This window comes from Lynx canadensis, chromosome C2 (assembly GCF_007474595.2).
Source record: "Lynx canadensis isolate LIC74 chromosome C2, mLynCan4.pri.v2, whole genome shotgun sequence".
NCBI classification, from domain to species: Eukaryota; Metazoa; Chordata; class Mammalia; order Carnivora; family Felidae; genus Lynx; species Lynx canadensis.
In genome coordinates, this window is record NC_044311.2 from 64,713,592 (window position 1) to 64,727,116 (window position 13,525).

Here is a 13,525-nt window from a genome sequence, read left to right on the forward strand (position 1 = left end):
GGCAGAGAGAGAGGGAGACACAGAATCGGAAACAGGCTCCAGGCTCTGAGCCATCAGCCCAGAGCCTGACGCGGGGCTCGAACTCCCGGACCGCGAGATCGTGACCTGGCTGAAGTCGGACGCTTAACCGACTGCGCCACCCAGGCGCCCCCACAGGTCTTAATAATATAGCACAGTGGTTCTCAAATGTGATTCCTATGCCAGCAACAGCATCATCACTGGGAACTTGTATGAACTGAAAATTTGGGAGCTGGGTCCCAACAGTCTGCGTTGGGAAACCCTCCTCCAGGTGATTCTGATGCATGCTGAAGTTTGAGAAGCACCCGTGGAGCATAATGGAAAGCAGGCAGGACTTCAGAATGAAAAACACCAGGATTCAGATCCTAGCCCTCTGGTCAGTTTAGGTAGGTAATGGGCTCGGTTCCTCCCTGGTCAAATGGAACTGATGAGGAGAGCTGATTCGTAGGCTTGTTGAGAGAATTCAGTGACACTATCTAGGTAAACCACATAGCAGAAAATCAAACACAAGAACAAAAACAGTGTCTAGTGTTGTTGATTCATTCAACACATTTATTAGATGCCTTTGAATATCAGTGTCTACGGAGTCCATTCATTTGAGAATGCACAAGTACAGAATGAAAATTTTAGACGTAACATTAAAAAATGTTTTAATGTTTATTTATTTTTGAGAGAGAGCCAGAGTGTGAGTGGGAGAAGGGCGGAAAGAGAGGGAGACACAGAATCCGAAGCAGGCTCCAGGCTCTGAGCTGTCAGCACAGAGTCTGATGTGGGGCTCGAACCCGCCGACCACAAGATCATGACCTTACCTGAATAGACATAACATTTTAGACATATCATGGAAAAATATGATATTTAGAGAAGCTAAACAACATGTTCCAGAAGACACAACTGAATTGCTGGTGTCTGGAAGTCCTCTAGGTACCACTCAGACCTCAGCTCTGCAATCAACACATGTTCCTCTGTCACCTAAGAAGCTATAAGACGTCTAGCTCTGGGCCTGGGACTTATCAGTATAGAGCCTGAATTAATTTTAATATTATTTGAACATTTTGAGCCAGGACTGAGTGCCCTGGCTATTTATTTATTTACTTCCATTCTACTTTCTTATTTGCATCCCTCTCTGTTTTGAAAGGGTTTAAGGTGACTTTTGGGCATTTTATCAAGAATTAAAGTTTCAGCTGCTATGGCACCAACCGTGGGGCCAGTGAGTTCCAGTGATTGCTTCCTGGAACTTTGGTGCTCAGCAAAATCAGCACAGTTCTAAAGATCCCAAACTGATACATAAGTGAAAGAGTCTGCTACCAAGTGCTTTAGGCTGACTGGAATCCCATGTAGAACGTGTTAAAAATTATATTCAGTTCTCAAGAAATATGTGGGGGGTATTTCTTGCCCTTGCTTTCACAAAGAAATGAGCAGACATTTTACTATGCCCTTGCCTGGGAGAACTAAATTTTTGGTTCATGCTTACCATCACATGCCAAAAAAAGTCTGCTTTACAGGCCTTCCGGAAGGAATAAGGCACCTTTACTTTAAAACAGCCTGTTTCCAGTTTTGTGTGGCTGATAATATTACTGGACTAGTGACAGAGGCCAAGGCAAGAAAATAGGCTGGGTTACTTATAACTCTTTGAATGTGGACACATCAGCTTGTGGGAAGGAAACTATTTAAAATGGGGCTTAGGGAAAGGGGGGAAAAAATCCCCTTTCCCCATATGAGATTCTTCCACAGTGTTGTCATGCAATCTTGAAAACTTCCATAGAACAGTGGATCACTCTCATTGGATATATGCAAATTATCTGAGACCCAGTGGTTTCCTGCCAGGCAAAAACTTATAATAACAGAGCAAGAATGCAATCTGAGCCCTTGCTCTCTGCAATCCCTGAAAGAACAGAGTCGTTCTTGACAGGGCAATTTCAGCCCTTGACATTCCAGGAAATAGCTTAATAATGTCATTTAGGCTGGGGTTGTAACCAATCCTAAGACATGGAGACACAAATGCCATATGTAAGATTTAAAATATCGGTTCAGGGACCATTATTCATTTTCACAGAGAGTTTAACAACAAAACACCGCCACAACAAAAACTAAGCCATGCATCCTAATTAAATTTAGCACAGTCCCCACTAATTAAACCCAATATGAGGAAACGGAAGGGTTCCTGTCCAGAAATTTCAGACGCATCCTGAAGACTATTTCTTTTCCGTTGACTTTCCTAGGTACTAGGACCATGTCATGTCCAGGATGTGGTAACCAAACAAAACTGTTTTTTGATCATTAATCTATGTGCAGAAGTGAACCCTTTCTTGGGGCCTCACAGGCCTTTATGAGACACGCTGGCCTTTACATTTCAATGTGTTTCATTTTCTCTGGGTGCTGTACAGCTGAAAAAGGTTACAAGACTCAGGTTAAAAGTCAGGAAGTAGATCAGGGCCCCACACTATGACATCACTTTCTTGCAATGCAATGATGCAATGACATTTCCTGCAGGAAAATGATTAGAGTTGACAGGCAGCCTCAGTTCCCTGCAGTGGAAGGTGTCGGGCCTCCCTCACTCCAGCTCCTGCCTCCCTCCCTCCTGTCCCTTGTCTGGGGCTTCTCAGAGGCCAGAGAGAGAGAGAGAGAGAGATCCAAGCCACTTCCATTTTGTGAAAATCCTGATATATTTAAAATGAAGGTGTCGGGGCGCCTGGGTGGCGCAGTCGGTTAAGCGTCCGACTTCAGCCAGGTCACGATCTCGCGGTCCGTGAGTTCGAGCCCCGTGTCGGGCTCTGGGCTGATGGCTCAGAGCCTGGAGCCTGTTTCCGATTCTGTGTCTCCCTCTCTCTCTGCCCCTCCCCCGTTCGTGCTCTGTCTCTCTCTGTCCCAAAAATAAATAAACGTTGAAAAAAAAAAATTAAAAAAAAAAAAAAATGAAGGTGTGCTAGAATTTAGCTACACAACTTGTGGAATATATTAATTGTTAAAGCAATTGACACTTTTAAACAAAATATATATACTTTTGCCATTTGCAAAACAGTTTCTAGATCTATTATTAAAGGTGACATAGGGGCACCTGGGTGGCTCAGGTAGTTGAGCGTCTGACTTCTGATCTCAGTCAGGTCATGATCTCAGGGTCATGGAATTGAGGCCCACATCAGGCTCTGCACTGAGCGTGGAACCTGCTTGAGATTCTCTCTCTTTCTCTCTCTCTCTCTCCCCTCTGTCCCTCTGTCCCTCTCCCTCTCTCTCTCTCTCTCTCAAATTAAAAATTAAAAAAAAAATTTTTTTTAAGTGACATATAGGCAGAGCCACAAGGGATGCTTGTACATGCTGGCCAAAGGGAAGAGCAGGGATTAAAATTGACTCACTCTCTGATCGTCAACCCATGCTTGCTGGAGCGGTACGAGATCTTTTTCTGATTTACACAAATGTCTCCCCACTCGCAATAGGAGGTCTTGTAACAGACACAGGTTTAAGTTGAATGACGAGTCATTCTTCTGCTTTCAGTCCCCGGTGTCTCTATACCTGTAGGTGTAACATCTTTCAGGGGCATCTCCAGAAGTGCACACTTTAGGACCTGCCTGATTATGAATGCTAGGCCAGTGAGTCACCTGCCAGAATCACCCCGGCATGTAGAGAGCCTTTTGGGGGGACTTATAAACAAGTGCTGCCTGTGAGCCCCCACAGGCTGTGTGGGGCACATGGTTTGGTGAGTAGAGGCTCTGAGCAAGGCTTCGCCCTGGCTAGGTACTTTTATGTTCAAATTGCAATACTGTAATGGCATTAATGGCCCTCAATATGGTGGACGCTGCTCTCGACTCCATACTCAGAACTGCCCGGGCCCTTAACACCAATTTAGAGACCCAAATCAAGGCAAGAAGAATCTAAGGGCTGGCACCAATACTGGGACTCCACATCAAACTGTCCTTGCTTGTCCATCTGTGGCCTCGTAACTCGGTTCCTGGATTTCTGCCTCTGTGTGAGCTCTAGTGGCTGGGTGCCTGGTGAGTGCTGCCCGGGACTAAGCGTTGATTCCCTTGATTTACCTTACCATGCCTCTTCTGGAGACCTCAGGTCTGCCCCCATAAACAACAGAATGAGGACTCCAGACTTAGAAGCTTCTGTCATTTTTCTTCTGCTTGTCACCCTGCTTTGGGATCCTCTCAGGAGTTAATGGCATCTGCCGAGCAATGACTGCAGCTATGATGAGAGAACAGCTTCCTGGCGCATCTTTTGTCCGTTTCAAAACAAAACTAAGGCTAAGGCACTTTTATGTCAGAAGAGAGTCAGCAGAAGTTTCTACTCCAAAAAAAAAAAAAAAAAAAAAAGGTTATGACTTCAGAAATGTAAAGTCTTAGGATCCCTGATGGATTTACATGCTGGAAGCAATGTTTCTAGATAATGCACTGGGTTTGCCAGACAGGTTTAAGCTCTCTGTGGCAGTTGGATGGATACGTGTCAGGGATGCTATGAGGCACGGCTTACACAGAGCTCAAAAATTGGGAGTGCGTCTATAAATCATGACACAGTAACTGGATAGAGCTTGCAGTGACAATATGCTAGCTCTGGAAAAATTAGCAAATATCTCAAGGGCTAATGCATTTCTTTAGGATGAGTCAAAACACAGAGTTGTCACTCCTTTCCTTTACTACCCTCTGGGTGTTCTCTCAAAGGTGTAGGTCTTCATGAGTAACTGTTTCCACAGTCTCTCAAAGTATCAGTGGCTACAACCCGGGAAGCATGACATGCCTAGAAGGACTATAAAACTTAGATCACGGGCAAGAATGTAAAATGTCCGACATTACTGGGTTTTGATTACTGTGCCAAATTTGCATTCTTACGCTATCTAATCACTCCTGTGAAGGAAATTCATTATTTCCTAGAGTTGAACTTACGAGGAAAAAAAGAATTTATTTTACATTTGGTATTTTTGTAGAGTCACAAGATCTGGAGCCTGTATTTTTCACCATTTGAGTAACCCTTCTGCTTGCCCATACGTGTTGAAAGTGTCATTTAACCTGAATACACAGATCAGACTTGCTGAAGACTTTACCCTTTCACCTTGCTGTAGGCAACAAGAAAGATCAAAGCTTCCTGTATGTTTTAGGGATGACCCCTTCTTTGTTCCGAACACTTTTCACATCTCCTGTTTGTGGAAGCTTCTGCAAAGACTGATTATTTCTCCATTCCATAAATCTGCTTATTATAAGCAAGACTGCCATTGCCCATTTGGCCTCTTAGAAGAAGGAATTTACTGATGTGGACAGATACTTTATCATAGCTTTTTAAAATCATAGTATTTAAGGGTACCTGGGTGGCTCAGTTGGTTAAGCCTCTGACTTCGGCTCAGGTCATGATCTCACGATTCGTGAGTTCAAGCCCCGCAATGGGCTCTGTGCTGACAGCTCAGGGCCTGGAGCCTGCTTCGGATTCTGTGCCTCCCTCTCTCTGCCCCTTCCCCACTCATGCTCTGTCTCTCTGTCTCTCTCTTTGTCTCCCAAAAATAAACATTAAAAAAATTAAAATCAGGGGCGCCTGGGTGGCGCAGTCGGTTAAGCGTCCGACTTCAGCCAGGTCACGATCTCGCGGTCCGTGGGTTCGAGCCCGGCGTCGGGCTCTGGGCTGATGGCTCAGAGCCTGGAGCCTGTTTCCAATTCTGTGTCTCCCTCTCTCTCTGCCCCTCCCCCGTTCATGCTCTGTCTCTCTCTGTCCCAAAAATAAATAAAAAACGTTGAAAAAAAAAATTAAAAAAATAAATTAATTAATTAATTAAAATCAAATTTCCTTATAAAAAATTAAAATCATAGTATTTAAAACACATATTTTAGGAAAAAAAATTGTCAGAATTAGATTTTTTTAAGTATTTATAATCAATATGCTATAACGATAAGGCTGAGATACAACAAGGAAAAAACTCATCTGTTGTCAATTCTGCCATGAAATAACCAAATGACTGACATACTTTATGTATTTTATTTCTACTTTAAATGACCTTGATTTATTTGTTAATTCATTAGTTCTTTTTGGTTGGAGTAGAATATAAAATGAACCATGATATATTATTTCACTTAGTTTGTTAATTTATTATTGATTAAGAATATGTAAAGTGACTACCAGAGGACAAGGGACAATGACTTGTAGATTGAAATCTTCTAGTTCACAAAACAGAGATGATACAGAAATAAACACCATGAAGTTTACACGGGTTCAATACTTTCCAGGCTAAGGGCTGAAAAGCAAATCTTTTCACCTTTTTTGGTCTTAGTTTTCTCGTCTATAAAACAAAGGAGCCAAAATTAATCATATGGTCCCTTTAGCTCTAAAATTCTGGGACTAGGGGCACCTGGGTAGCCTAATCAGTTATGTGTCCAACTCTGGATTTTGGCTCAGGTCATGATCTCACAGTTGGTGAGATCAAGCCTAGCATTGTTCTGTGCTGACAGCGAGGGAATCTCCCTCCTTCTCTCTCTGCCCCTCCCCCATTCATGCTCTCTCTCCCTCTTTCAAAAATATATAAACATTTTTTAAAAAACTAAAAGAAATACATGCCAGTGCTAAAAGCAAATTTAAGGGGTCCCTGAGTGGCTCAGTCAGTTTAAGCTTCCAACTTCGGCTCAGGTCATGATCTATCTCATGGTTCGTGGGTTCAAGTTCTGCATCAAGTTCTGTGCTGACAGCTCAGAGCCTGGAGCCTGCTTCCAATCCTGTGTCTCCCTCTCTCTCTGCCCCTCCCCCACTTTCACCCTGTCTCTGTCTCTCTCTCTCTCAAAAATAAACATTAAAAAAAAAAAACTTAAAATGTTCAAACTCTCACAAGCTTTGTTTGTCAAATATCATAAAGAAGGTAAGCTCAAATCTGATTTACGACCACTGATGGGGAGGTGGACGCTATTACAGATATGGTGATCAATGAGAGGAAAAATATGGAGTTTGGCCAGAAGTAGGAGAAAATATCTCAGTGGAATAGACACACTGGGAGGGAGGGAGCCACAGCAGAGAGCTGAACAGCAAGACTGGACTGAGTGCACTGCAAGTCTCAGATCAATCAATCAACAAGGATTTTATTCTGCTCAGGTTACTTTATTTGTTAAGGGATTCTTAAGGGGGCGCCTGAGATAACATGGCCAAGGATTATAAGCCATACTAAGTATAGAAGACTGTAAAAATATCTTAGCATCTAGCTCTATAAGACTAGTGGAAGAAGGACATCTGTAAGTAAAGAGGGCTTAGAAAATATTTTAAGAATGCTCTGAGGTTCAGCTTCAAACGGAGGGTCCTGGCTAAGGATTGTGAAGAAATAGCAGTTACAGACAGCCAGTGGATGATAACCAAAATGGAGTTACTCTCTCTCTAAGCAAAGACTGCAGACAACCACTATTTGGGGAGGATATTACCAAACTGTTGCAAGCAATTACTTTGGCTGCCAACCAAGGAAGCATCTTCACATGTCCCCAAGACATAAATGACACTTTAGTGACGTAGATAGATTGCCCGCAAGACTCATTTCTCTCAGAGATAGAAAAATATGTGATGCCCTATAATGCTGTGTTCTCCACCATAATGAGAACTAGGTGAAGCCCACTGCATGGCCCTTTTTGCTCTGTTTGCCAGGAAGCTGGAGACAGAATTTAGACTCAATTTCAAGACCTACATTTAAATATCTAACCCACTGTTTTGAAATTTGTAACTTTTCACCTGATCTTTTGGGCTTCCCAATTTTGCTATCTTTGTATCTTTAATTACATGCTGCCTCATTCTTTCATTAATTTCACAGATTATTTATAAAGCATTTACTATGTGCCAGGCACATCAGGAGGGCAGGCGGAATGCGGCTCTGCCTGCCAGGCAGGAGACTCTGTCTCTGGCTTATGCTGTGTTTAGCTCTTAGGGCTTGGTGTTTATATTGGGGATACAGTTCAAGCATTTTCCAGATGAACAAGGGTTCTGGGACATATAGCTAGTTTTCCTAATAACTCACTCCATTTCATCTCAGTTAGGAGTGGATTTTTCCCCTGAGGGTCTTTGATCCTACAGCTGCAGACATTCTGGCACCAGGGAGCCTTAGAGGTCAAGGTTCCAGGACACACAGAGGTCAATGAAATCAGGGGACATCTTAGACACCGCTGACAACCAACGGGAGTGAGCACTGTGGCTTCCAAGATGGATGGATGATGTCATTTGTGGTATAAATAAGTGTGTGCTTACCACGCTCAGACTGGGATCCAACAGGTGTGTCCCAGAACAGTGCTGTTTGGAAGAGACCCTCTGAGGAGAAAAGAGTCAATAAACTTCGTGCTTCCCTTAATCTAGGAAGTCTCTTTTTTTATGTCAGACTCCCCAAAATTGAGCATCGTGGAGTACTTCAACTTGAATCTCAGTTTCCCCGTCTGTAGAATAAACGAGCTGGATTTGCTAGGCTTCTAGCCCCTTCTAGCTCTAATCATCTGTCACTTTATGACCCATTTCTCCTTCCAGCCCTTTGGCTACACTGCTCTGCAAAGATAGTCATCATTATCACTCTCTTCAAAAGCAATAACATGCAATATGCAAATACAATGATAACACCTGTTTAATGGCAACACTAAAGGGCAAGCTTGAGACGTATTGAAAGATTATTGAGTTATAGCAAAGACTTGCTAGCTATGGTTGCTTTTCAAGATCATTTCCTTCATAGCATATCCAAGGCAAATGGTTTACACCACGTCTTAATATACAGGTATATACGCACCCACACTCACATATTAGTACAGTGATGTATATATAATAAATGTGAAAAGAATCTGAGTAACTTGTGAACTTAGGAAATAGGTTACAAACTTTTTTATTAGTTTACAGACATTTTCATTTCATATCAGTGACTTGTATGTAAAACAAACATCTGGGAGTATAACAGACACAAATAAAAGGAAGACACAGTTTCTGCCCCAAAGAATTTACGATTCAGCAGAAGTACTTAATTTGATATATTTGATATTTGTGATATTTGAAATATGGACGTATGAAAGTTACACATTTATTTACAGTGAAATATCAATAGTGAGTACTACCCACTATGCTAAATGCTGATTGAAAATGGTAACTAAGGTCTCTGTGCTTTATACCCCTATCAGTTGGTTAAAAGGATACTTATTGGGCACCTGGGTGGCTCAGTTAGTTAAGCGTCTGACTTTGGCTCAGGTCATCATCTCATGGTTCATGAATTCAAGCCCTGCCTCGGACTCTCTGCTGTCAGCACTGAGCCTGCTTCGAATGCTCTGATCCCCCTTTGTCTCTGCCCCTCCCCCTCTCACATACTCTTTCTCTCACAAAAAGTAAGATTTTTTATTTCTTTTTATTGCTTTTTAATTTTTTAAATGTTTATTTATTTTTGAAAGAGAGAGAGACACAGAGTGGGAGCAGGGAAAGAGCAGAGAGAGAGGGAGACACAGAACCCGCAGCAGCCTCCAGACTCTGAGCTGTCAGCATAGAGCCCAATGCGGGGCCCGAACCCACGAGCTGTGAGATCATGACCTGAGTCGAAGTCGGACGCCCAACCAACTGAGCCACCCAGGTGCCCCAAAGTAAATTTTTTTTTTTTAAAACAGGATTCTTATTCATCCATCCATCCATCCATCCATTCATTCTGCAAACAATTATTAAATGCTTACTATGGCAAAAACACTGTAATAGGTACTTTGGAGGACAGAAGCATGATTTCTTAATGATTGCTGTCTTCAAGGATCTTAAAATTTAGGGGCAGTGAGCTAACAAAGCAGAATAGAAAATAAGCATCAGTAAAGGGCCAGAGAACACTTGGAGGACAGAGTAATTAGTCCCAAAAGTTAGGATAGCTTCCTTAGTGGAGATGGTTCTGGGGCAAGAAAGAATGAAAGACATTTTAATGGTGGAGACAAGGGGGGAATTCATCTTCAGAAAGAGAGATCAGTGAGAACAGAGGCACAGAGGCATGAAAATGAATGCATGCTCTGGGAAGAGCAAGTAGCCTGGTATGGCTGGAGCATGGTGTCCAAAGAGAATAGGGAGAGATGAGGCCAGAAAGTTAGGATAGAGCCAGCACATGGAACACGTGCAATGCCACACTAAACCTACTGATTCTATTCAGCTAACAATAGGCAGTCAATAAAGGTTGATAAGGATAAGAACAAATAGGAGGTGGATACATACGAGATACTGAACATGTAACTTCCGTAATGAACTACTGCTAAAGAGTAATTAAGGAGGGTAGAAAAAAAGGGTCTTCTAAATTAGGAGATTTAGGGGCTGCAGAGCAACAGGAGGAAGTCTTGTGTGGGATATATTGATGCTCTTCATGAACACATTCTTTAGATATCAAAGTGAACATTTCTTCCTCATGAAGCTTCCCTTGCACCCTGATTGAACCAGAGCTCTCTGCTGTGGAACCGCAGAGATTCTTGCACTTTTCATTCATAGTACTTTGCAGGGTTTGTAATTATACACTTGCCTGCATTTGATTAATGTGTGTGGCCTTCGTTGGACTACAAGCTCCATAAAGGCAGGGATTTTGTGTTTGTTTTGCCCTTCAATTTTACTGTAGGCTACTCAATATGTCTGACCCAGAGAAGGGACTAAAATATTTGATGACTGACTGAATGAATGAATGAATGGAATGAAAGAAGGAGGGAAAGAAGGAGAAAGAAAGAGAGAAAGAAAGAAAGAAGAAAGAAAGAAAGAAAGAAAGAAAGAAAGAAAGAAAGAAAGAAAGAGAAATATGGGAACGGACACTCTGTTGGAGAAGAATACTGAGAAATAATATTTCGGAACTCATAACTAGGTGTGGTGGTTTTAAAATATGGCTGCAAAATTCTTTGACATTGCTCTCATCGAAAGGCGGGCTCTAGGGGCGCCTGGGTGGCTCAGTCGGTTGAGCAGCCGACTTCGGCTCAGGTCACGATCTCGCGGTCTGTGAGTTCGAGCCCCGCGTCGGGTTCTGTGCTGACAGCTCGGAGCCTGGAGCCTGTTTCGGATTCTGTGTCTCCCTCTCTCTGACCCTCCCCCATTCGTGCTCTGTCTCTCTGTGTCTCAAAAATAAATAAACGTTAAAAAAAAAATTAAAAAAAAAAAGGTGGGCTCTATAGCATTTGCCATTGAATCTGAACAGCCTTGTGACAAACAGAATGCAGTGAAGATGAGGGTATCTGATTTCCAAGGCTAGGTTGAAACTACTTGGTTCTCTTAATATGATCGCTCTGGGAGAAGCCAGCTACCATGTAAAAAAATTTGACCACCTTGAGACCACCAGGCTGAAGAATCGACCTTGCTGGACGTTCCAGTTGATATCCTGAACTCATCTCTGCCAAAACATGTGACTCAACCTGTCTTCAACCTTTGGGACCTTCTCATCTGCCAGCTGAGTACCTTTGAGTGACCTTAGTAATTTCTTTGAGAAGCAAAAGAATTGTCCAGCTGAGCCCAGCCTGAATTAGATAGAATCTGTTTGCACAATAAAATGGTTCTCATTTTATGCCAGTCGATTTGGGATAATTTGTTACTAGCAGTAGTAACTGGCACATCAACCAAAGTCTCAATAGAATCCTCTCCAATCACCGCCAGTAGCAGTTGAGGAAACTGAGATCCAGAGAGATTAGCTTGTTTAACCATGTTTCTAAATTGGCAGCGGTAAAAGAAAGGAGGCCTAGGAACTAATCTTCTGACCCTCAGGCCACTGCCTTTTCCTTTCTAATATATGATAATGCATCAAGAAAAACTTCTGTTTAATTATATGCAGGGTGCAGAGAACAACTCTTTGTCATGCCACAATTTTACCCCATTGATGCTTTCTTCCCATTGATAATTAAATGGATTAGTCAAACTCCTTGACATATAAACAAAAAAGCGAACTGTGGCCTCCCTTGTGTGAAGCTTACAAATGTCGATGATGTGGACATTTGAATGCAACTACCTCCCAATTAGAGGAAGAAGCATGCTCAAGTATATAAAACACAATAACATTTCTTCTCAAGTTTGTGGCATTCAAACTCTTCGCTGACTAGGTTTTCAAGGCTGTCAGTTCCAAATTCACTGAAAGATCTTTCCTGCTGAAAGAAAAATGCCGCCTCTATTAATATCAACCTTTTCCTCTGCAGAACACTTGCTTGCTGGTGATTTATTATGGACAAGCTGCTTCCTGTTCCTTTTGAAAGTTAAGATTCTTTTTTTTTTTTTTTTTTAAATTTTGCAAGTAGAAGAATTCCCCATCTCTTGTGCCCAGGGCAATTTAGTTAAGGCTAATCTTCAGGACAGAGTTTGGGTATTTACAACTCACAAATTGATGCTTCCCCATACCACACAAAAGAGAAAGGGTCTGCTGCTGTATCTGATGTCAACTGGGAACTAATCCAAAACACAAATAAGGAAGACCAACTCATGCAACGTTTACGGGAAAAGATTCTTTTGGATTTTGGAACTTTGCAATTATAAAGATGGAAAATTTTTCCCTTAAAAAGATCAGAGGTTAATTATCCTTTTGTTCGTGATAATTTCATTATTTTTAAAGAGACTCTGAGGAAAACAACTAAATAATCTGATGCGTATGCTCTCCATTAACTGTATCTCAAAGACAACTATGTACACGGATGACTCAAAAGTTCATGTTTATCTTATTACATTTTTCCTATTCCTACAGTGAAACCCATGAAAGGTCTAAAGAAAGACAAAGTCAAATTCAATTTTATTCAGAATTTTCATAATCACGGCTTCATGGGTTTTAATAAATGTTAATCTCGGGGCGCCTGGGTGGCGCAGTCGGTTAAGCGTCCGACTTCAGCCAGGTCACGATCTCGCGGTCCGTGAGTTCGAGCCCCGCGTCGGGCTCTGGGCTGATGGCTCAGAGCCTGGAGCCTGTTTCCGATTCTGTGTCTCCCTCTCTCTCTGCCCCTCCCCCGTTCATGCTCTGTCTCTCTCTGTCCCAAAAATAAATAAAAAAACGTTGAAAAAAAAAAAAAAAAATTTTAATAAATGTTAATCTCTTTTAAATCCCACTCCTCCTGATGTAGAAGATACTGGAGTAGAGCGTGGCTTTAGGTAATGTTAGGTATTAGGACTCTCTCAGTTGCAGATGCCAGAACACCCAATTCAGACTAGTTTTAACAAAAAGTGGAATTGATTTGCTTACATAACAGAAAAGCACAGACTTAGAAGGCACCTTGGGCACAGCCAGAAGAGGGGGCACACTGGGGCTAGGCTTCCACCTCCAGACTGTCTCTTTCACTCTGTTTTCCTCAGTGTTGGTTGGCACTTTTCTCAGGCTGAACCCATGTAATGGAAAAGATGACCACTGGCAGCTCTCAGCTCACATTCGGCCAGCTTCCAAGCTCAGCAGAAGAATTCTGGGTCACTTCAGACACAGGCCTGGGATTGATCCTGTCTGGCCCCTCTTGAGTCACGTGTCCACCCTTGTGGAATTCTCCTCGGCTGCACCTGTAAGGTACTGAGGATGGACTTACGGACTTACCATGAGTTGTAGTTGGATTTGAGCGTAACTTATGTTTAAATAAAATCTTTGCCT

General features: G+C 42.4%; 1 long non-coding RNA gene across 1 annotated transcript in view; it reads left to right on the forward strand.

The window, feature by feature from the left end:
• The window catches only part of LOC116738308, a 66,322-nt gene that overhangs the window by 508 nt on the left and 52,289 nt on the right, over nucleotides 1–13,525 (forward strand). Inside the window, exons 2-3 of the long non-coding RNA XR_004344084.1 lie at nucleotides 157–404; nucleotides 13,243–13,444. This is a non-coding gene — a long non-coding RNA (uncharacterized LOC116738308). The remainder of the gene's footprint in view (nucleotides 1–156; nucleotides 405–13,242; nucleotides 13,445–13,525) is intronic.